The following is a 23,529-nucleotide window of genomic DNA, read 5'->3' as shown; positions in this document are numbered from 1 at the left end:
TAAATAAATAAATAAATAAAAAATAAAAATAAAAAAATAGACCTAGTAATATTTACTCAAAAAACAAGAGAAAATATTTGCATATAAGTTCATATTTATTGAGCTCCTTCTATCAATCAGATACTAAATGGGAATATAATCAATTACTTTATGTCTCTGAAAAGGAGAGTTTTGAGCTGTGATGAGGAGTATCAGTAACAGAAAGGGACTCACACATGCCTTCTGTTGGATAAAAACCAGTAGACAACTCTTCAAAATTCGGAGGAAGTAAAAAGGAGAACAGGTATAATTTGGGTTTAGTTATCTGTAGGCAGTGCCTACTGCTATTCACATCCAATTTCACCAACAGTCAAAATCATGTGTCTGCACTAGAAATTGACAGCTAAGGAAAGAGAATGCAAGAGTGTGTGGACCAGGTTCCAGTCTGAGATAGTGGATGGCCTGTCCTCCCAGGGATACCTAACCCACCTGTCTTCTTTTGTTCCAAACTCCTATTCATGAGATACACTCAGCAGCCCTTATGAGAAAAAGAGCAACAGCAGTTTCCAAATAAGGGCTTCTAGGGAGACTGCCTGGATGCTGGTGTGGGAGGAGAGGGTGATGGAGGGGCATAGGCTCACAATGCCAAACAAATTTCCCTTTGGAATAATACTGCATAATGAATAGGCTTTGGGAAGCTGAAGTTGATTTTTGGGGAGCTAATGCATGTAAAGATATCCAGCTAGAGTAAAAAAGAGATTGCTTTCATTTTCCTGCAGACAATAATAGCTCACTATGCACTTTCAGAACCATGTAATTTTATAAAATTTGTTCCATCTATTACAAACAAAGTTCCTCACTCTTTCAGGATTCTGATTTTTTTTCTCTTTCTTACTTTTTCTGCATCCTCTCCATGTGTTTCCACATTTATTTCTGTGTTCTTTTCCTTCTTTCTGTCTTCCTGTAGAGACTATCAGAGAAGTACTGTTGTGGGAGGCTGCTTGTTCATTTCCTGGCTGTCCAGACTCCAGAAATACCCCCACAGAAACTGTATTAATTAAATCACTGCTTGGATAATCACTTAAGCATATTACTAGACAACTCATACATCTAGAATTAATCTATTTCCATTATTTTATATTTTACCACAAGGCTCGTAGCCTACCAGCAAAGTTATAGCTGGCAGCTAGTGTCTTTCCCCTAAGGCGGCTCCATGGCATTTCCTGACTCTGCCTTCTTTCACCCAGCACTCAGTTTAATTTTCCTGCCTTGCTCTACTCTGCTAATCCATTGACTGAAACAGCTTCTTTATTAACCAATGGTATTTACAGCATACAGAGGGAATCCCACATCATAATGTCATCACTTTGCCTTTCTGCTCCCAGACTTCTATCTCCAATCTTCTATCCTCCAACCTCCCCGCTTGCTGCCTCTACTGGTCTGCCATAGAATAAGCCAGCCATAAGTTCCCAAGCAGAAATCTGTCCTGTGCAGAGTCAAGGGCCAGCCCAGTGTCCACTGTGGTTTTCTGGGGAGGAGAGTAGTGTTGGCCATAGAACTTAGATGCTACTTAAATGTGGGTCTGAGAAGAAGTTTGAGGTATGCAGGGCCAGGCGGAAGGAAAACATCATACCTGCTGCTGCTCAGGTCTAAAGGGCCTGGGTCCTTCAGTTCTATAGCAAGCTTTCTGTTTCACAGGATATGGAAATTGGGGGTAAACCTGGAGGTACTCTTTCCCTCCACCAGTTGTAAATCTGTATCTCTTCTCATCATTGCCAGAGTGAATTTGCTCGCAGAACTCTCATCACCAGTGTATTAGGAACCTAGATCCACCAGTCATTTATCCCATAATCTAGGCACAGTAGGCAGGGCTTCTGGATCTCCATCATCCGTTCTCCATACATTTCTCACCTTCAGCACAGTTCATTGTTTCAAGTTTTTCTTTACCTGTTCCTGTGATGTTTGAGACTACGATTCTGGAGTAGATGAGCTGGTTACCATACTCCTATTTCGATTTGACTGGACCTCTCAAGGCAATTCCCTTGCCTTGATCTGATGTAAAATAACAATTTTAGACCATCATCTAAGAAATGTCTTACACACTGGCATATTCTAGGATACAGCTATTGTCTCAATTATGTTATGCTCCATCACTAAAATAAATGTACAGAAAAAAATTCTTCTATGCCTGCTGGGCATAACAACAAATCCACTTAAGATGACAACCCAGAGTTGGAACATCCCTGGAGGCTTAGTAGATAGGTGGAACTGTGAACATCTTTAATATTTTTGTTTCTTCCTGGAATATACACAGAGCAGGCTTGTCAGCATTTATCACTAAGGTTCTCCTGGGTTGTGGAGGTAGTTTTGCTCTTGCTGCTAGAGCTAGCAAAAGAATATTCTGCAGATCTCCAGGGACCCTGCCAGAATGTACAAAATAGCCGGTGTCACTGATCTCTTATTTAGTTTCATTTTCAAACCTGTGTCTACATTACACTCACATAAAAGTAAAAATAAGTTATCATTAGGTTGGTGCCAGGAATGCCAGTTGAGAGCTAGCTCTGGGTTGCAGGCCCCTAGCTTAGGCAGCTCTGGAACAACAACAAACAGAAGAATGGAGGATATCTCTGGACTGATAATGGGCAGAAAATGTCATCATTTAGTGGGCTATCTTTTGAAAACAAACAAATCAACAAATACAAGTTACTATCCTGAAAAGGAATCTGGTTACAGAATCCTGTGCTCCAGCCTCCCCCAATCCACACACCAGCATGGGCTGGCTATAGGCACACAGAAGTATGGAATGCAAATCTCTGTGGTGTACACTGTCTGGTTGGGCAGCAACCATGCTGTTATTGTGTGTGTCAGAGAAGCCTGGGCATTAATACGGTGCCCTTTCCCCCTGCCTTCTCATTTTATACTCCACTGAATACTGTGCTACACTCTGGAGACACAAAATTACCTTCATAAAGTGATTACATATTATTATAAAGCAAACATGTAATGAATATTGTAAGGTAGAAATTATATAAACACTTAATTAACTTCACATTTAATTAGTAAAAGCCCTGCTCAAACATTGCCAACCTTAGAACAGGCACTTAACCTCTATGTACTTCAACCCATTCATTAAATTATTTCAACATTCCACAGATATTTATGGAGATAGCAAACATGTTGGACATGAACTGGATAATACTGGATATGCCCTGAACAAATATGACTTTATTCATGACTTTCACAGTCCAGCAGAAAAGAGCTATGAAAAAGAAACACAAACAACATATTTCCTTATTAGTTTTCTACGATCAGATTTATTTATTTATTTATTTTAATATTTATTTATTTATTATGTATACAATATTCTGAGGGCACCAGACATCATTACAGATGGTTGTGAGCCACCATGTAGTTGCTGGGAATTGAACTCAGGACCTTTGGAAGAGCAGGCAATGCTCTTAACCTCTGAGCCATCTCTCCAGCCCCCAGATTTTTTTTGGTATTTGGATAGCTTTATGCAGTGAAAAAAAAACCACTGGAGAGAGATATCTTGTATTTCATCCAGCTTTATCCAATAAATACTTGAAAATCAGTGATAACTGATAGCAAACTACAGCCTATTTCCATCCTCATAAAAATTCTTCTCTGCTTGTGGGACTTTCTTTTGGACACTGTAGAAAACAATTTAGCAGTTTCTAAAACAGGAAAAAAAAAGCACATAGCTGTCATATGACCTATGCATTCCTAATTATGTGTCCAGTAAATTTAATAAAAGGTAGTGTCAAAAGTTTCATCAATATTCTCTAGGAATTCTGCTCACTTGATAATACTTTTAAGGAGAGTTAATCTTCCCTAACTTGAGTGTTATTTTGTTTCCTAATTCACCAGGTTACATATTATCTCTAAGTGATAAGAGACCTCTTCTCTCTTACTTTTACACATAGGCCAGGTCCTAAGTGATGCTGACCTCTCCTGGCTTCTGGTTGACCAAAATCTTGCTCTTTTTTCAGTCCTACCCCACTTACCCCGGGCCCTCATCCCAGCTCTTGATTTCTCCAATCACTCTGATTGGAATGATCTTTTATACTGTTTATTATTTGCAGCCTCCATTTGTTTGCCAATTTGATTTTCAACCTTTTGACTCCCAGTTTACGCATGTCTTTTCTAGTTGCATGAGTTTCTTAAGGATACATGCCTTCAATGTATGGGCACAAGAGACTACTTCCTAAATATAACCCCAGTAGCAGAGACACTGAGCATCAATAAACAAATGGGACCTCCTGAAACTGGGAAGCTTCTGTACAGTAAAGGACACAGGCAATAAGTCAAAAAGGCAGCCTGCTGAATGGGAAAAGATATTCACCAACCCAATGTCAGACAAAGGACGGATGTTAAAAATATATAAAGAACTCAAGAAATTAGACATTAAAATTCTAAATGAACCAATTTTAAAAAATGGAGTACTAAACTAAATAGAGAATTCTCAACAGAAGAAGTTCAAATGGCCAAAAGACACTTAAGGTCATGCTCAACTTCCTTAGCGATCAGGGAAATGCAAATCAAGACAACTTTAAGATACCATCTCACACCTGTCAGAATGGCTAAAATTAAAAACACCAATGATAGCCTTTGCTGGAGAGGTTATGGAGAAAGGGGTACACTCATCCATTGCTGGTGGGAATGCAACCTCGTACAACCACTTTGGAAATCAGTATGGCAGTTTCTCAGAAAATTGGGAATCAACCTATCCCAGGACCCAGCAATAGCAATCTTGTATATATACCCAAAAGATACTCAATCATACTAAAAAATCATTTGTTCAACTATGTTCATAGCAGCATTATTTGTAATAACCAGAACCTGGAAACAACTTAGATGCCCCTAACTAAAGAATAGATAAAGAAAGTATGGCACATTTACACGTTAGAGTACTACTCAGCAGTAAAAAACAATGACACCTTGAAATTTGCATGCAAATGGATGGAATTAGAAAACACTATCCTGAGTGAGGTAACCCAGAACCCCCAAAATAAATATGGTATGGACTCACTCATAAGTGGATACTAGCCATAAACAAAGGAGATTGAGCCTATAGTTCATGATCCTAGAGAAGCTAAGTAATAAGTTGAACCCAAAGAAAAACATACATTGATCCACATGGAAATTGGAAGCAGACAAGATCGCCTCACAAAATTGGGGGCATGTGGGCGAGGTATAGAAGAAAGGGGAGAAGGGGAAGGTTGAGGAGAAATCGAGGGAATGGGATAGTCGAGATGAAGGACAGTGATGAGAGCAAAAAAAGAGATATCTTGATTGAGGGAACCATTATGGGGTTAGCAAAGAACCTGGCTCTAGATAAATTCCCGGGAATCCACAAGGATGACTCCAATTAGAACCCTAAGCAATAGAGGAGAGGGTACCTGAAATGGCCTTGTCCAGTAGTCAGACTGATGATTATCTTAAATATCACTACAGAACCTTCATCTAACAACATATGGAAACAGAGGCAGAGACCCACATTGGAGCACTGGACTGAGCTTCCAAGGTCCAATTTAAGAGTAGAAGCAACGATAATATGAGCAAAGATGTCAAGACCATGAAGGGTCCATCCACTGAAACAGTTTACCTGAGCTAAAAGGAGCTCACCAACTCCATCTGGACTGGGAAGAAACAAGGATAGGACCAAACTAGTCCCTCTGAATATGGTTGACAGTTGGAGCAGACTGAGGGGTCACTGGCAGTGGCACTAGGATTTATCTCTACTGCATGTACTAGCTTTTTGGGATCCTATTCTCTTTGGATGTATACCTTGCTCAGCCTAGGTGTAGTAGGGAGGGCCTTGGACCTTCCACAAGGCAAAGTGCCTTACCTTCTCTTAGGACTAGAGGGGGTGGGGTGGGAGGGTGTGTGAAGGGAATGGGAGGAGGGGAGGGAGTGAGAATTTGAATTGGTATTTTTAATATATATATATATATTAATAGATATAAAAAACAATGTTCTCTTAGTCTTAGTTGCTGTGGTGTAAGGGGGAGGGTGATACAGTTGTTCTGTGTATATCTGAAAACTTTCAGTTACTTCTCAGCACATTGAACAATAATTAACCAGTGCAATAGGAAGCTTCTCTGACCAAGGTTTGGAACAGCCCAAATCTATGACTATAAATAATTATTCCGAAGGTAGTTTGATAGCATGAAATTTTACCAAACCAACAGTAAGTTCTCATATATAACCCATGGCTTTCCAAACCATGAGTTTTGACTATTTTATAATACCAGAAATGAATGTCCTCCTTTGGAGTGGGCCTCAAGTCCAATCAAGACAGCAGGTGGTTACCCCCATGAACAGTTATCACTATTGCTCCAGTGAGCACATCTTTCTGGCAAGTTAGTATCGGAGCATGCTGGGTGCAGTGCTGAGTAAGACCACTGATTTCCTTTCTCCCCTAGCAGCCTCTGTAGCACCTTCCATCACTATGAAAGCTAGTCAGCGGGGGGGGGGGGGTTCCTGGTCACTTATATACGGATTTCTCTGTACCCTAAAATTTGTATTGCTTTGGGTGGCACTGGGGGCTTCTCTGACCAATAACTCATAGAGAGGTAGCCTAGGCCTGATGCTGAGATTTTCATTCAACAATCCATGTGTTCTTGGAGCAGAATTGTTTACTAATTTGATGAAATGCTATACAAACATCTCTCTCTCTGTCTCTCTGTCTCTCTGTCTCTCTGTCTCTCTCTCTCTCTCTCTGTGTGTGTGTGTGTGTGTGTGTATGTATGAGGTATTTGTGTGTATAATTAGCTTACAAACAAGTAGTTTCCTAGGGTTTTTATACACTCTTTGATTTAGTTAATCCACCCAACCCCTCTTACTCCTTTTCCTCATTTGCTGTCTCTATTGCCTCTTAAACCTCTGTCTCCTAATATTCTTCCTCTGTTTTTTTTTCATATCACATACATTTCAGTCTTACATGTCAATATTGTAGGTTCCCAAATAGCTCCTTCATAGATACTTTATTTTAGTTAAACTTTCCCCTAGTCTGCTATTCTCTGTCAGTGTCATTTCATTGTATGTTTGAACATTTGTGCCCCAAATATTTCTCCTATCTACTTTAATTTCAACTCTATGCTACTGTCTTTTTCCTTAAATGCATCATCATCATCAATGTTCTGATTCTAGTTTCCAGCTTCTACACAGACATAAAATCAAAAGATGTAAAGATAAGGCCTCATATGAGGGAGAACATGCAGCATTTGGGTTTGTAGGTCTCTGTGGCCTTACTCAGTATATTTTTTCCAGTTCCATTAACTTACCTGCAATTTTTGTGATTTCATATTTTCAGAGTTGAGTAATCTACTGTGTTCATCTACCACATTTTTATTATGCATTTGTCAGGTGATAGACATCTAGAATGATTCCATTTCCCAGATATTCTGACTAGAGCAGCAAGGAATATAAATAAGAAAGCATCTCTGTAGTAAGTTATAAAATTCTTTGAGTATTTGTTAAGAAGTAGTTTAGATAGGTCATATGGTTGTCCTATTTAATAATTCTAATAATTTTACAATGAAGTTAGAATTATTCTTGTCTCGTAAAGTGACAGTACTAGATTCTCCTCTAAGATTGCTACCTCCCTAACCCTTGGTAGTTTGCTAGGTTCTTAGTACCAGGCCTGGTTTCCCTATTGTTGAGTGAGCCTTAAGTTCTGCTAAACAACTATTGCTTAGCATCATTATATAGGTGCCATGATTGTAGCTTTGTAAGTTATCTTACCATGTTGGTCATTGTTGTGGTTCATAGGAAGCATAAATGGATAGCAGTGTTGATTGCTTCTTTCCCTTGGTAGCATGTCCAGTATTTTTTGGTACTATGAAATCTAGACAACAGGATAGAGGGTTGTATGCTAGATCAAGCCTAAGTCTTCTGAGCTCTGTGTCTAATGTGTGTAGTTGGGGGGCATGGCATGTAGTGTCTTTAGCATTAGAAACTTACATTCAACCTCTGAAAGGCAAACAAAGGCAGTAGACATAGCCTATTATGAAAGTCATTAGAGATACCCCAATCAAGAACTCAGATGAAGGTTTCTCATGGGTATATAGGGTGTATGTTAGAGAGGTTTTGTTCTTGTGGAAAAATAAAGGCTATATATGACAAACTCATATCCAACATTCTCTTAAGTGCAGAAAAACTTACAGCAATCCAATTAAAACCATGAAAGAAATGAGACTGTCTATTATTTCCATTCCTTTTCAATTGAGTGCTTAAAACATAGAAATGAAGCAAAGAGAAATTAGGAAATCAAAGAGATACACGTTGGAAAAAAAGGAAGTAAAACCATTTCTATTTATAGGTGACACAATTTTAACATATGATATCTTAAAAATATTTAGAGATGACAAACAAATTCAGCAAAGTAGCTAGATATAAAATCAACTTACAAAGATCATTGGTCTTTTATTCACCATCAACAAGCATACTGACAAAGAACTCAGGAACACACTCCCATTTACTAGAGACTCAAAGAATAAAATGCTAAGAAATAAACCTAAACAAGGTGAAATAACTCTATGATAAAAACATCCAATCTCTGAGAAGAAAAAAGTACTGAGGAAGATATTAAAAATAGGAAAGATCTCCCCTGCTCACAGAGTAACACAATTTATATTTTAAGAGAATTTATATTATTAAAAGCATCATTTTACTAAAATAAATTTATAGATTTAATGCACTATAAACCAAAATACCAACATAAATCTTCATTAAATTAGAAAAAATATCCAAAATTTATAGGCAATTAGAAAAGATTCCGAACATCCAAAGCAATCCTAAGCACAAGGAACAATACTGCATGGATTATTATTTCAGATTTGAGCATATATTATAGAGCTATTGTGTATGGGTTTGGAGAAAAGGGGATAAATAAGAGTATTTTCAATGGAGTTATTAGCTACAATCCATAAATTGGATATTTAAAATACAATAGTATGCTGTGGGATAATGCTCTTTTACATTGTAAAAATTTGTCACTTGTATTGGTTTAAAAAATGCTGATTGACTAGTAGTCAAAGAGAAATACTTCACCTGATGGCCTAGCAAAAATATACTTGTGACTGGCATATAAGGAGAATGCTGCAGTTGTTGTAAACATGACTTTTCATTGACATGGAGATCTTCTGTGGCTGGTGCAAATGCCCTTTTTCTGAATGTATAAACAGGTGTTTGGCCCACTTGGGGGTCATTTGGGAGACACCCTCCCATGCAGCCTTCTCCGTTATTGCTACAGCCAACCAAATAAAAGGTTTCCCACAAATGGTTTTTCTTGCCTTCTTTTGATACTCATCATTAATGGAATAAAGAGATGCTAGCATGAAGAACGTAAAGGTGGCAGTAGTGATGACAGTGGAATGGTTAGAAGTCTAAGACACAGAAGTGATTGAGACACAGTATAGTCAATAGTTTTGACAACCACAGAGGAGCCATGAAAACAGCAGCTGAGAAGTAGCAGCAATAGTGGCAGAACTAGCATCAGTGGCAAAGAAATGGAGATAGATGTCCCCTCAGCACCAGCAGCCTGGATGGTAACTATAGCAACTTCTAAGTCAGCTGAACAGTCTGGGAGAGTAGCCAGGGTAGGAACAGGAGGGAGAGAAGAGCAAGTGGGAGAAACCAGAGAGTTGAGATGGGAAAAGACAGAAATCAGTGAAGAGCCAGAGAAAGAAATCTGCAGGTCCTGGTCCCTGGGAGAGTCTCGGAAAGTCGGCCAAGTAGTAAGTCCAGAACGTCTCAGAAACTCCAGGCTCGGGAGCTCTAACATTGGCCACCGTTTAGAGCTGAGAAATCCAGATAATCGCCAGGCATGACAGAGCTCTTCACTCTCACAGACTGAGAAGCTGTGACTTCCTTAGCCTCTGTAAGGGCTGGGACACTAGAAGGCACCACTGGGTACTCCTGGCAGTCTGCTCCTTAGAAGGTCTTGCCCTCAAACATAGAGGGCCACAAATGTCACAAGGACCAGTGCCAGAATAACTTCTCCTTGCCTAGTTCCAGTTTCTATTCAGGTAAAGCAAAAAAAGTCAGCAACCCAGAGAGCTGCCATGGGAGGTCATAGGAATCTCAGGCTCCAAGGAAACAAAGTTTCCCTATGAGTCCTGTGACACACAAGTTCAGAAACAACTTAATAGGGGCCAAGGTGAACATCAGGTAAGAGCAAGGACTTGCCTCTTTCAGAGAGGCAACAGAATCCAGAAGCCCATGGTAGTCATCTGGTCAAGCATTGCTTTCTTTTTGAGAAATAAGATTCAGTTGAAAGACTTAGAAACTCAACTTCGATCAAGTGTCTCTAGTCAACCCGTCACACAATCTCTTCTTTTTTTTTCCAAGACAGAGTTCCTCCGTGTCACACACTTCCCTCTTAAATGTGAGAGTGAAAAAATTAACAAGTGTTTCCAGCTTTATACAAAAGTCATGAGAGTGCTCAGTTTGAGTCTAGCTAAAACCACGGTTCTCAAACTTCCTGATGCTGCAGCCCTTGACTACAGCTCCTTGTGTTCTGATGACCCCCAACCATTACATTATTTTGATTTCTACTTCAGAACTGTAATTTTGCTACTATTACGAATTATAATGTAAATATGTGGGTTTTCCAATTGTCTTCGGCAACCCCGTGAAGGAGTCATTGTACCACAAGTGGGTCACAACCTACAGGCTGAGCATGTCTGGTCTCTGCCCTCTGTGACCTCACTGTCTGTCAGTGAGCTCGTAGCCTTGATGACAATGCCTGGAGTTTTTCTTGAGAACTTCGGTCCCACTCTTTGCTTCCAGTTCCTGTCCCTCTTGCATAGTCTTTCCTCTTTCTTTCCTCTAGCCTCCATTCAAGCCCCCTTTTCCTACATCTTACCACTTAAATTAGACTTCCTCTTGAAAAGGCCCTGGCTGACTCTAGCCTGAAAACAAATAATCACTTATCCCTAATCCCACCTGCATGTGCATAAAGGTCAATCAGCCACAGTTTTTACAGTCCTTGCTGAGTGCCACCCAATAGAAATCATTAAACTTTGCTATATTCAACACTCATAAGTGCCTAGCATTCTATCATTCCTATTTTAAAGCTGATAAAATGAGTTGCAGAAAATGTGTTCTCTTGTCTTTTGTTGCTCTGACTAAATATCGAAGAGAATTATCTTTAAAAAAGGACCCAAAAAGAGGAACATGGGATGTACTCACTCATCTTTGGTTTCTAGCCATAAATAAAGGACATTGAGCCTATAATTTGTGATCCTAGAGAAGCTAAATAAGAAGGAGAACCCAAAGAAAAACATATAGGCATCCTCCTGAATATTAACCTTCATCAGATGATGAAAGGAGACAGAGACAGAGACACACATTGGAGCACCAGATTGAAATCTCAAAGTCCAAATCAGGAGCAGAAGGAGAGAGAGCATGAGCAAGCAACTCAGGACCGTGAGGGGTGCCCCCACACACTGAGACAATCGGGATGTTCTATTGGGAACTCACCAAGGCCAGCTGGCCTGGGTCTGAAAAAGCATGGGATAAACCCGGCCTCGCTGAACAGAGCAGACAATGAGGACTACTGAGAACTCAAGAACAATGGCAATGGGTTTTTGATCCTACTGAACGTACTGGCTTTGTGGGAGCCTAGGCAGTTTGGATGCTCACCTTACTAGACCGGGATGGAGGTGGGTGGTCCTTGGACTTCCCACAGGGCAGGGAACCCTGATTGCTCTTTGGGCTGACGAGGGAGGGGGACTTGATTGGGGGAGGGGGGGAAATGGGAGGTGGTGGCGGGGAGGAGGCAGAAATCTTTAATAAATAAATAAATAGATAGATAGTTAGATAAATAAATAAAGAAATTAAAAAAGAATAGAAAAGGACATTTTTATTTAATTCACAGTTTCAAAGATTTTAGTTCATGGTTTCTTTTTCTTGATACTCTGATTTGTGGTGACACAGTACATCATGGCAGGAATGTAGTGCCACCAAACCCTGTTAATGCTATGGCAGCCACTAATAAAGACAGAGATGGGAGGGGATCAGGGTCCTAAATCTCCTGTCTTTTCCTCAGGTTCAGTATGCTTAAGGTTCCACCACAGTCCCAAGTTCCAGGGACCTAGCCTTGTATACATGAATCTTTGGGGAACATTCTGGAGTTAAGCATAGCAGAGGTTGGTAGTTTCTGCAGCCACAAGTCTTTTATGGTTCAGACAGAATTGAACCAGCTTGTCCCCAAACTGTCCTACTACTCTAACCTGTCCTTCCTCTTGCCATCTCCAGAGAAGATCCTGCCTACCTGGGGAACACTAGAGATTCTTAACCCATGTCTACGTACACTTGACATTGATTCAGAGATGATCCTGGCCTCGGACTTGAAGACCATGGGTTCTGTCCCTGTCTATATGCCACTGAAGGTGAGCCCTCTCTCTAATCAGTTGCTGTTGTGGAATTTAGTGGCCTATAACTAACCCAACTGTCTAGCCTCCCTACGTGGTTCTCAGAGAGTTCTGTGCCTTTATTCCATGCCTTGTTATTATTCTCTGAAGTGTCCCCTGAAGCTCTGAAGATGGATCTTCTTTTGGCTCTTGTTCACCTTCAGAGTTACCCCTGAGCCTAGCACAATCCCTAAAAGGACACATGTGCTTGTTTATGAAGTTACCTTTGAGCTGTAAACTACCATAACTCCATTAGAAGTTTTATGGGATGTAAAAACCTCTGATTTATTAGTATTTCAGATGTTCCAGTTTCTCAGGTTGGGAATCAAAAAATGTTATGAAAATATTAATTTAAAGAACCCCTCATAATTCTGAACTAATTCAAGCCAAGTCCCAAGCATTTCAAATAAGGAATATTGAACACTTTGTTTGATTCCTAACAATTTGGTAAGAAAGGCTTCCTTTGCTCTTCGTTTGATTAGGCAAATTTAAAATATTAAGTCAATAGTTGAGTTCATACACCTAGTTAAGAGTAATGCCTGGTGATGGATCATGCATTACCTTGTAATTCTGTACCAGGCTTTCCAGTACAACTTAATATTTAGAAGGCATGATTTATTCTTGAAGCTATTTACCATGAATTCATGGACCATATATTTAACAAAGACTGTTACTGTGTATGTATTAGACTCCGAGGTTTATTTGGCTCATAGTTTAGGAGACTTGATAACTAGTTACTAGTTTCAACTTGGCTTTGTTGATGGCTGATGTAGAATTCCCCTCTGTATGCTATAAATACATTTTATTACCATTGGTAAATAAAGATGCTGCTTTGGTCTTTGGCAGGGCAGAATATAGCTAGGTGGGAAAACTAAACTAAATGCAGGAATAAAGATATCTGAGTCTGATATGGGATTCCCCTCTGAGTATGTTTTATTACCATTGATTAATAAAGAAGCTTGTTCCGCCAATGACTTAGCAGAGTAAAGCCAGATTGGAAATCCAAATAGAGATATATAGAGAGTGTGGATAGGGTCAAAGAGATGCCATGTAGCAGCTGAAGGAGAAAGACAATGAGAACACAAGAACGTTACCAGTAGGCCATAGTCTTGTGGTAATTCACAGACTAACAGAAATGGGTTAATTTAAGATGTAAGAGCTAGCTAGAGTTATGCCTGAGACATTGGCAAAAGAAGACACTAATATTATCAAAAGAAATCAGAGAACAGTAAATAAAAAGGAATGAAGGATCCACACATAACAACAAAATAAGAGAAATCAATAAAAACAAATCATTAATAATTTTCAATATTAGTGGTATCAATTACAAAATAAAAGGACATAGTTAGAAAATAAGATCAGTCTTTCTGCTGCATCCAAGAAACATCCTCATCATCATGGATAGATACCACCTCAGGGTAAAATGGTGAACAAAAGTATTCCAAGCAAATAAATCCAAAAATCAAGAAAGGGTAGCCATTTTATTTATCAGACAAAGAGACTTCAAGTTCTAACTAATTGAAAGAGATAGGGAAAGACTACACACACATCTAAGGAAAAATCTACCAAGAGGACACTGCAATTATTATGTATGTGTATGCATCAAATACAAGGGCATACAAGTTAATAAAGAATGACTGCTACAGATAAAATCACATTTTGACCCTAACATAGTGAGCGATAAAGGGACACTTCATATCCAACTTTCACCAATAGACAAGTTATCTAGACAAAGACTAAATAGAGAAATGCTGGAGTTAAATAAGTTCAAAAATCAATTGGTCTTGTTATGCCCAGACCGTGGGGACCTAAAAGACCACCAGGTAGACCGACTCACCAAAATGCAAAAGCAAGGTTTATTGTGTGTGCAATACAAGCCAGCAGGGACCTTGTCACAACAACTGGCAGAGCAGCAGCAAGAAGAGGTACTCTGCCCTTCTAAAGGGCACTATTTAAAGTCAAATGCCAGAAAAATTACAGTACCAGGATGTGGGGGGACAGGTTCAATCCTGATCGGCTTGTGTCTAGGGACTTTTCAGAAATTTTATTTTCAAACCTCACCTCTTCCTTATCAAGTTTTCTTATCTTATTGGCTGACCTTTGGGTGGGTGTATTCTTCAGTTACCCATACTCTCCAGACAGCTACCCTATTACTTTTGCTCCTAGCCATTTCTGAGGACTGGAATGTATTACTGGAAATAGCTTACATTTGACTCAAGATGGAGGCAGAGGACAAAATGGAGGAACTTTGGTTTCTCAGTCTTAGCAGATATTTCACACAAACACAAAAGAATATACTTTTCTCACAGTAGCTCATGGAACTTTCTTCATTGTTTACTGCATACTTGGACAGCAAACAAGTCTCAACAGACATAAGGAAACTGAAATAACACCTGGCAACCTATCTAAGCAACAAGGATTACAACTGGATATTAATAACACAGAAAGTATACAACACATAGAAGCTGATAAAATCTCTACCAAATGAAAAATAAGAAAGAAAAATCTTGTAGGAAATTAAAAGGGTTTTGTTTTGTTTTTGTTTTATTTTAGAAATTGAATGAAAATGAATACACAACATACTCAAGCTTATGAGACACCATAAACACTGTTCTAAGGGGCAAGTTTACAGCACTAAGTGCCTAATCAAAAGATCGGAGAGCTCATATCAGTAACTCAGTGACACAACTGAAAGTTCTAGAAGTATAAGAAGTAACACCCAAAAAACTAAATGGCAGGGAATAATCAAACTCAGATTTGAAGTCAGCAAAATAAAAACAAAAATAGTCAATAAAATAAAGAGTTGTTTCTTCAAGAAAATCAGTAAGATTTATAGATCATTAGCCAAACTAACTAAAAAAGAGAGGATCTAAATTAATAAAATTAGAGATGAAAAGGAGGTCATTATAGTGAATACTGAAGAAACCCAGACATATTTTAAAAAACCTGTACTCCACCAAAATGGAAAACCTAAGAGAAACCTACAAAAGGTAAATAAAGATTACATAAGCAACTTAAATAGACCCATAACCCATAGTAAATAGAAGCAGGAATGAAAAGCCTCCCAAAGAATAAAGGCCCAGAACAGATGACTCATCACAAAATTGCACCAGGCCTTCAAAGAAGAACAACCATCAATTCTCCTTAAATTATCCACAACCCAAAAAGTGGAAGAAAACTTTTCTGATAGTTCCTATTAGACTACTTTTATTCTGACAATAAAACCACACAAAGACCCAAGAAGAAAAGAAAATTATAGTTCAATATCCCCTATAACCATAGATCTAAAACTTCTCAATAAAAAACTTTAAAACAAAAACCAAGAATACATTAAAAAGATTGTCGAACATTATCAAATTGATTACATCCCAGAGTTTTGGGATCATTTACCATATGTGAGTCAATAAGTAAAATCCATAACATAAACAAACTGAAGGACAAAACCATATGATCTTATTAGGTGTAGAAGAGCCTTGGACAGAAACTAACATCCATTCATGATAAAAGTCCCCAAAGGACAAGGGAGAAAAGAGACATACACCAACATAATAAAGGCAATTTGCAACAAACTGAAAGCCAATGTTATTCTAAGCAGAACAAAAATCAAAGTGTTACCAACAAAATCAATAGCAAGTCAGATGTCCACTCTCTCCTTACATATTCAATACAGTACTTGATGTCTTGGGTAGAGCAATAAGAGAACTGAAGAAGACCAAAGGGATATAAATAGAAAAATAACTTATTTAGGGTTGTTCTTACTGTAGCGAAACACCAAGAGCAACTAGAAGAGGAAAGGGTTTGTTTGGCTTTTATAGCCCCAGACACAGTTCAATGAAGAAGTGCAAGGCAGGAATTCAGACTAGGAGGGAACCAGGATGCAGGAGCTAACACAGATGACATCGCGGATTGCTGCTTACTGACTTGCTCCTCCTGGCTTTTTAAGCTTGCTTATGGAATTCAGAACCACCAGCCCTGAGGCTGCACCACCCATAATGGGCTCAGCCCTCCCCATCAAATGCTAATTAAGAAAATTGCCTATGGACATGCCTAGAACCTGACCTTCTGTAAGGCATTTTCTCAATAGAGGTTCCTTCCTTTCAGATTACTATTGCTTGTGTCAAGTGGGCATAAAACTACCCAAACAGAAAGAAGGAAGTCAAAGCATTTTAAATTATATGATTTTATACATAAAAGGTCCTGAAAACTACACCAGAAAACATCTACAGCTGAAAAACACTTCCATCAATCGAGTTGAGAGATATCAAAAGATAGAGCAAAGTTAAAGGAAGATAAAGCAAGCTGTGATAGAAAATAAATTAGGTACAAGACTTTGAACTCACCAAGACAGGATAGATATGGAGTATTTTCTCTGAATTTGTCAAATGCAAATGGATCTGACATTGTTAATGTATTTATTGCCTGTATATATTATATATAGTTATTATACTTATGCATATAGTTTTTCATAAATTTGTTATAGCCTTCTTTTTTATTTTAGACAAAAAGGGGAAATGTAATGACATTTCATTTGAATTTTTATAAATAAAGCTTACCTGAAGGTCAGAGAGTAAAGCAGCCTCATTGGTCAGCCTTACAGATGAGGTAGTGGTGACACCCCATAGTCCCACTAGTTTGCCATAGAAACCAGGCAGTGCATGTCTTTAATCCGAGTGGTGAATGCCTTTAATCCCAGCCCTAGAGAGGATTATAAAACAGGGGAAGACAACTATAAATCACAGTCTCATTCTGAGATTCCTGGAGGCAAGCTCTCCATTTTGGACTGAGATCCAGATAAGAGCAAGAAACTGGATGTTTTTTGTTTTTTGGGGGGGGATCTTCAGGTTGTACCCCAATTTCTGTCTTTGAGTTTTTATTAATTATGCTTCAACTACTACTACTGACACACATACCCATAGTTTAATGCCTTCTCATCAGAGAAGCTTCTTCAGCTCAGAGAGTGAGAGACCTTGGAACACTCAAAGCTAAATGGTATATCTCTTCCAAATCTCTCCCCTCAAGGCTCAAGGATCTATGTGAAAGAGGAGGCAGGAAGACTGAGGGTCAGAGGTGATGGTTAACTCCAAGGAAAACAGTGTTTTCCAGACACAAGACAAATTCACATATAAATTCATAGAGATTGGCAGCATGCAAAGGACCTGCACAGGTTCTAACCTGTGGGATCCCAATACTTACTGAGAGAGGGAAGAGATTGCAGGAGCTCACCTCTAACCAGGAATCTATCACCAATGGATACCCTTTGGTAAAGGGAAAGTCAATTGTATCCAATTAAGTCTTATTAGATATATTAACCACACTTCATAGCAGGCCAACACAAAATGAACTCAATGCTAATTTTGTAGATGTTTTGCCTCTTTTTGATTTGTTTTTGTATTTTTGAGGGCTTTATTGTTGTTGTTTTTAATTTTGCTTTTGTTTCGTTTGTTTGTTTTTAAAGAGAGGCTATAAATTTGAGTGGATACGGAAATGGGAATGATCTGGATAAAGGTGGGGGAGGGCAACAATATCATCAAAATATAGTATAAAATTCTTTATTAATAAAAGCCTGACCTTACCATCCACTGAGTACAGGTTCACGCCATAACAGGTAACTCAGGGGTTGGTTGACTGATCCTTTCCTTCCTTGGACAGCGGCTGCCTTCCCTTCCCAGGAAGATACTGGTATACAATGTCTAGTGTGTCATCCCTAGTTGTGACAGGACAGTGTTGACTGGGGCCTTCTTCAGAGCCTGTCGGCATAGGCACTTAGATTTGCAACCGCCAGTCCTCTCCTGCTCCACTTCTTTACACCCAGCATGGCCTATTCCAGATGAAGAGAGTTTTAAACACGCAGGATCATGCACACAGAGGCAAACTCATCTTCAAATTCAAATTACCAGGACAGCAGCAGTGTCGGAATGGAGAACACATCCCTCTAACCTGGACTCCTCTTGCAGAATAAAAGAGCAAGAAATCAGGGTGTGAGAAATGTCCTCCTCTTTATCTTTACAGGGGCCTGGAAAGAAGAAAAAGCTCCGTTCTCTGTGGCTCCAGAGATGAAGGCACTGGCACTGGCACTGTGAGTGGGCCAGGCAGGCTGGAAGCTCACCATGTGAGTAAGAGGGCACAACTCTCTCAGCTTCCTCTTTGAGGATGGGCAGGAGGACCCAAAGTATCTTCAGGACTATGGGAAAGAGCTTCCTGCAGGGTTTCTGTGTTTCACTGCATCATGGAGAGAGAAAAGGAACCCAGTGTAAGGAAAATTACATGAGTACAAATGACATTGTCAAGCTGTACAGGGTCAGATGTTCTACCTGCAAAACAGGTGAAAGGGCTTAATCCTAAACAGTCTCCCATTCTTTCATTAGGATTAGAGAAATGCTATTTATATCTAACAAATAGCTCTCTAATTGTGGAGAACTAACTTATCTTATTCAAAGTCACATGTCTACAGAGGGTAGCTGGTGGGGACTGTATTCTAGGCTAGGTACGGTGTGAAGAATATACGTTGCTAACCTCTTCTTATGCTTTTCCCGCAGGGCCCAGTTAGGAGCACCTCAGAATACATGCAAGTACCTGAGAGCATTTGAGAATATATGAAAGTAGCCAAGGATGCCTGAGAGCCTGGAACATGGGAAACCCCGTGAGTCCTGAGATGAGTCAAGGCTGGCTGAGAGCCCTAGATTCCCTAAGATCCTCTCTAAGAGTGCTGGGGAGCACCTGGAAGAACCCAAGAGCTGGGAGCCCTGAGAGTGCTGGAGAGTGCTTCAGAGCCTTGAGAGTTCCTGGGGGCCCCTGAAGATGCCTGAAAGAGAGCTACTGCAAGAGGCTGGGGGAACCTCCAGGACACCTGACAGAACTCTAGAGCACCTGCTTGCCTGGGAGCTCCTGAGAGCACCTGGCCCACTCCTTTCTTCCACTATAGCATAGGGGAACCGGCACTCTGCCATGGAGCTGTATCCCATAGATGATAGGCACTGGTTGGTTCAGGATTCAGGATGACTGACACAAAAACACCCCCTGAAGACCTAGAAATCTTAATCTACAACATAAAGCTTCTGTGATCCACAGGCAAAACCAAGGTACTGAGCAGGTGCGGAGAGCAGTGGCTTATTTTATCCTCTTCCTTTCCTGCCCAGATGTTTGCAGCCAGAGAACTCTAAATGCAATTTCCAAGCTTGCAGGCAGCGTGGAATGGGCATGGCAGAGCAGATCCTATTTAATTAGTGCATTTGCTGAGCCATTCTGCAGGCTCTTTTGTCAGGTCAAATTTCCTGCACATCCCTGGGAAAGCTGTGGCCTCTTAATGAACTGGTAAAAATAAGTGCCGATTAGAAGCATTCAGCAAGCTCAGCACTGGCAGCCTCCAGTCTGTTGGTTACCCAGGGCCAGCTATTAAATTAAGGGTGGCTCCCGAAATACCATGCTGGGAGCCATTCAGTTCTGGCCAGGGTCCTTCCCTTCCAGGCCATCTGTGCACAAAAAGGTTCAAGGACAATAGCAAGTCACATAGAAAACAGATTTTTCCAGAGAAGAAACACATCTACAAGAAAGACAAAATTTATAGATTTCTGATCCAATGTTGCAAATTGAGGAATTTGTTTTTTAAAGATCTACAGCCTTCCAGAACACTATCTGAACACTATTTGAACACTTGACAAATGCCTTAGCTGTGTATTTATTTCTTCCAATCCTTGAGAAATATTCTCATCCACATTTATAATCTTCCCAATGACTCAGAATACAGAACTACCTGGTTCATGGTCACCTAAATAATAAACAATACAAAAGTAGGATGAGACCTTGCTTGAGCCTCTCTTTTCCAAATCATCTGGGGTCTGCTTTGATCAATAAAAGTGAATGTGATAGCTGGGCAGTCATTTCACATGTCTTTAATTCTAGCACTCTAGAAGCAGAGGCAGGTGGATCTTTCATTTCAAAGACAGTTTTTTCTAGAGCAAATTCCAGGACAAAGCTACCCAGAGAAACCCTGTCTCATAAAACCAAAAAGAGGAAAAAGTAAATGTGACTACTCCATGTACAACCCCCCCGATCTGGTGTTGTTATAAGTATTCTGCCCAAATTAGCTTGATTAATGTGTACAAAATACCTAATGAGTAGTGTGCCATTACTTTTGTTTCCTTGGGGTAGCTAAGAATATGGAAGCCTGACTGGGGTCATGGGTACAAGTCCTGCATTACCAGGTAATGATGAAGGAAATCAGAACTGAGAACTCTAGTGCTATAGAATATCCCTCTAATGTGTCTACTGAGATAACTAAACATCTATCCCTTCTGTGAAGATGAATCCTGGCAGGGTAGTTCATGTCTGTAATATTCGTACTTGGGAGGTAGAGTTAGGAAGATAATGAGTTTAAAGCCAATTTCAACTGTATAGGAAGACCTTGTCTAAAAATTAATGTTTTGATTTTAGCAACAAAATACAATGGTCTGAAATTCACAACTACTCCATGATTCTAAGGATGTCTGGCACAAACTTTTATGTACAGATGCAGCGATTGTGCCTTACGTTTATTTAGAACCTTGAGTTAGAAGTGTTCACCCCTGGGATGCTCACTGGCTTCAGGATTCAAGCCATTTTCATCTGAGTCAGGGTCTAATATCTCTACCTCTTACTGTGGAGCCTGATTTAAGCATACTTAGGTATTCAGGGGCAAGCTAGAAACCCAGTGTAATGGAAAACCCCGGAATCTATGAGAGTGACCCTAGGTAGTGACTCGTAGTAATAGGGGATAAGATACCTGAGCTGGTCATCTCCTGTAACCAGGCAAGGTTTCCAGTAGGAGAATTGGGACACCAACCCAGCACAAAACATTGAACCTACAGTTTTCCCTGCCAACAAGATGAGCTGGGGTAAAGGTGGAACAAAACTTGTGGGAATGGCCAGTCATGAGAAGGTGCCCATACTTGATTTCCTAGAGAGCCAGAAACCAAAGGATGAATAGCCTAGAGATCTAGTACAGAACCAAACACAACTGGTAAAAAAAAAAAAAGAGAGAGAGAGAGAAATCAATGAAACAATTCCTAATAATAGTCTTCTGTACTTGTAGACCAGAGCCTAGCATATTTATCATCAGAGAGGCTTCATTCAGCAAATGATGAGAGCAGATGTAGAGACCCACAACCAAATATTATGCAGAGCTCTGGGAATCCTGCAGAAAAGGGTGAGGAATGACTGTAGGAGCTAGAGAGGTCAAGCACACCACAAGAAACCTTCAGAATCAACTAACCATGCTCATAGAGGCTCACAGAGACCTAGCCAACAACAGGGAGTCTGCATGGATCTGATCTAGGTCCTCTGAATTTATGTTATGGTTTTGTAGCTTAGTCCCCTTGTTGGACTCCTAACAGTGGGATCAGGAGCTGTCTATTACTCTTTTCCCTACTTTTGGAAATCTTTTACATCATCCTGGGTTGCCTAAACCAGCCTTAATATAAGGGGATATGTCTAGTCTTATTGCAACTTGATATGCATTGTTTGGTTTATATACCTGGAAGGCCTGTTCTTTTCTGATGGAAAACAGAAGAAAGGAGTGGATCTAGGGAAGAGGGGAGGTGACAGGGAGGACAAGGAGGAGAGGAGGGAGGGGAAACTGTGATTAGGATGTAATATATGAAAGAAGAATAAATAAATAAAAACAGGGAGATAGAGACAGAGACCGTCATCAGAGGAACAGACTGAGCTCCCAAGATCCAGTTGAAAGGCAGAAGGAGGGAGAAGATGAGCAAAGAAGTCAGGACCGTAAAGGGTTGGTCCACCAACTGAGGCAGTGTGCCTGTTCTAATGGGAGCTCACCAAATCCAGCTGGACCGGGTCTGAATGAGCATGTGATCAAACCGGACCCTCTGTGGCTGACAATGGGGGCTGACTGAGAAGCCATTGATAAAGGCACTGGGACTTGTTTTTATGGCATGTTCTGGCTTTTGGGGATCCTAGTCTATATGGATGCACAGCTCCCTAGGCCTGGATGTAGCAGGGAGGGTCTTGGACTTCCCACAGAGCAGGATTCTCAAACAGGATGGGAGAGGGAGGAGGGGGTGTGGGGGAGTGGGAGGGGATTGGGAGGAGGGAAGGAAGTGTAAATAATTGAATGGAAAAAGGAAAAATAAAAGAAAAAATAAACAAAATGGAAATATTGATGTTATTCCTCACAACCAGAAATATCTGTTTTCTACTTAGCTTGGGATCCTTGCTCAGGGAGAAGGAAAGTGCTGGGAATTGGTGAGAAGACTGTTCTAGCTGGAATGTTGCTGGGAAAGGACCCCAGGTGTTTCTGGGGCTGAATAGACCCCTGATTCTGGATTTTTACAGAGCTCTATACACACTTCCTACTTATCAATAACATGAAGGATTTTGTCTTTGCATGTATATAATTAGAAATTTTTTAAAAACAAAGTAATCAGCAGCATGATTGATTTTTAAATCATGAAAATCATGCCTATGTGATAAAAATGTTTGTTTTTAGACCAAAGAGACATATATTTTCCCAGAAATCTGTCGGTACTTGATGGCTGTTTGGGCAAGAAGTTTGCTAGAGATGGAGATAAATGCATAAATCTTAAGGATGAGTAAAAAGAAAGAGTTCATCAGTGAATTGGGTTATGTGGTAAAATAAAGCAAGAAAGCAGTGAGGGAGGAGTCTTTGCATCTAGCAAATGGCTAGATATTCATTCATTTATTTTGTTGGGAGATATTTCAGGAAAAGGTTATGTTTAGAGTGATGAATGGTATATAATAAATTCTTAATAACTTTTGTCTTGTAGATCTCTTGAGACATCCAAGAGAACAAGCAAACAAACAGGAGGGTCTGAAATTTGGAAAGGACTGGACTGGATATAAGCACCTCTGTTACCTATGATTAGAGGTGACAAGATTCATAAACATATACAAGAATCTATGGAGAAAATATCAGATGATATGCCAGGAATAGTCACTTGAGATCTAAGTTTAAAGGATTCTGTCATAGCATGGATAGAGGAAGTTGAGCCAGGATGGTCAAATGGCTACCTCTGTCTTCAGATGTTACTAATTCTCTCTATTCATTCTCTCTCTCTCTCTCTCTCTCTCTCTCTCTCTCTCTCTCTCTCTCTCT

This window comes from Microtus ochrogaster, chromosome 5 (genome assembly GCF_000317375.1).
Source record: "Microtus ochrogaster isolate Prairie Vole_2 chromosome 5, MicOch1.0, whole genome shotgun sequence".
Lineage (NCBI taxonomy): Eukaryota > Metazoa > Chordata > Mammalia > Rodentia > Cricetidae > Microtus > Microtus ochrogaster.
The sequence above is the reverse complement of the archived record's forward strand: the minus strand, read 5'-3'. Positions refer to the sequence as shown.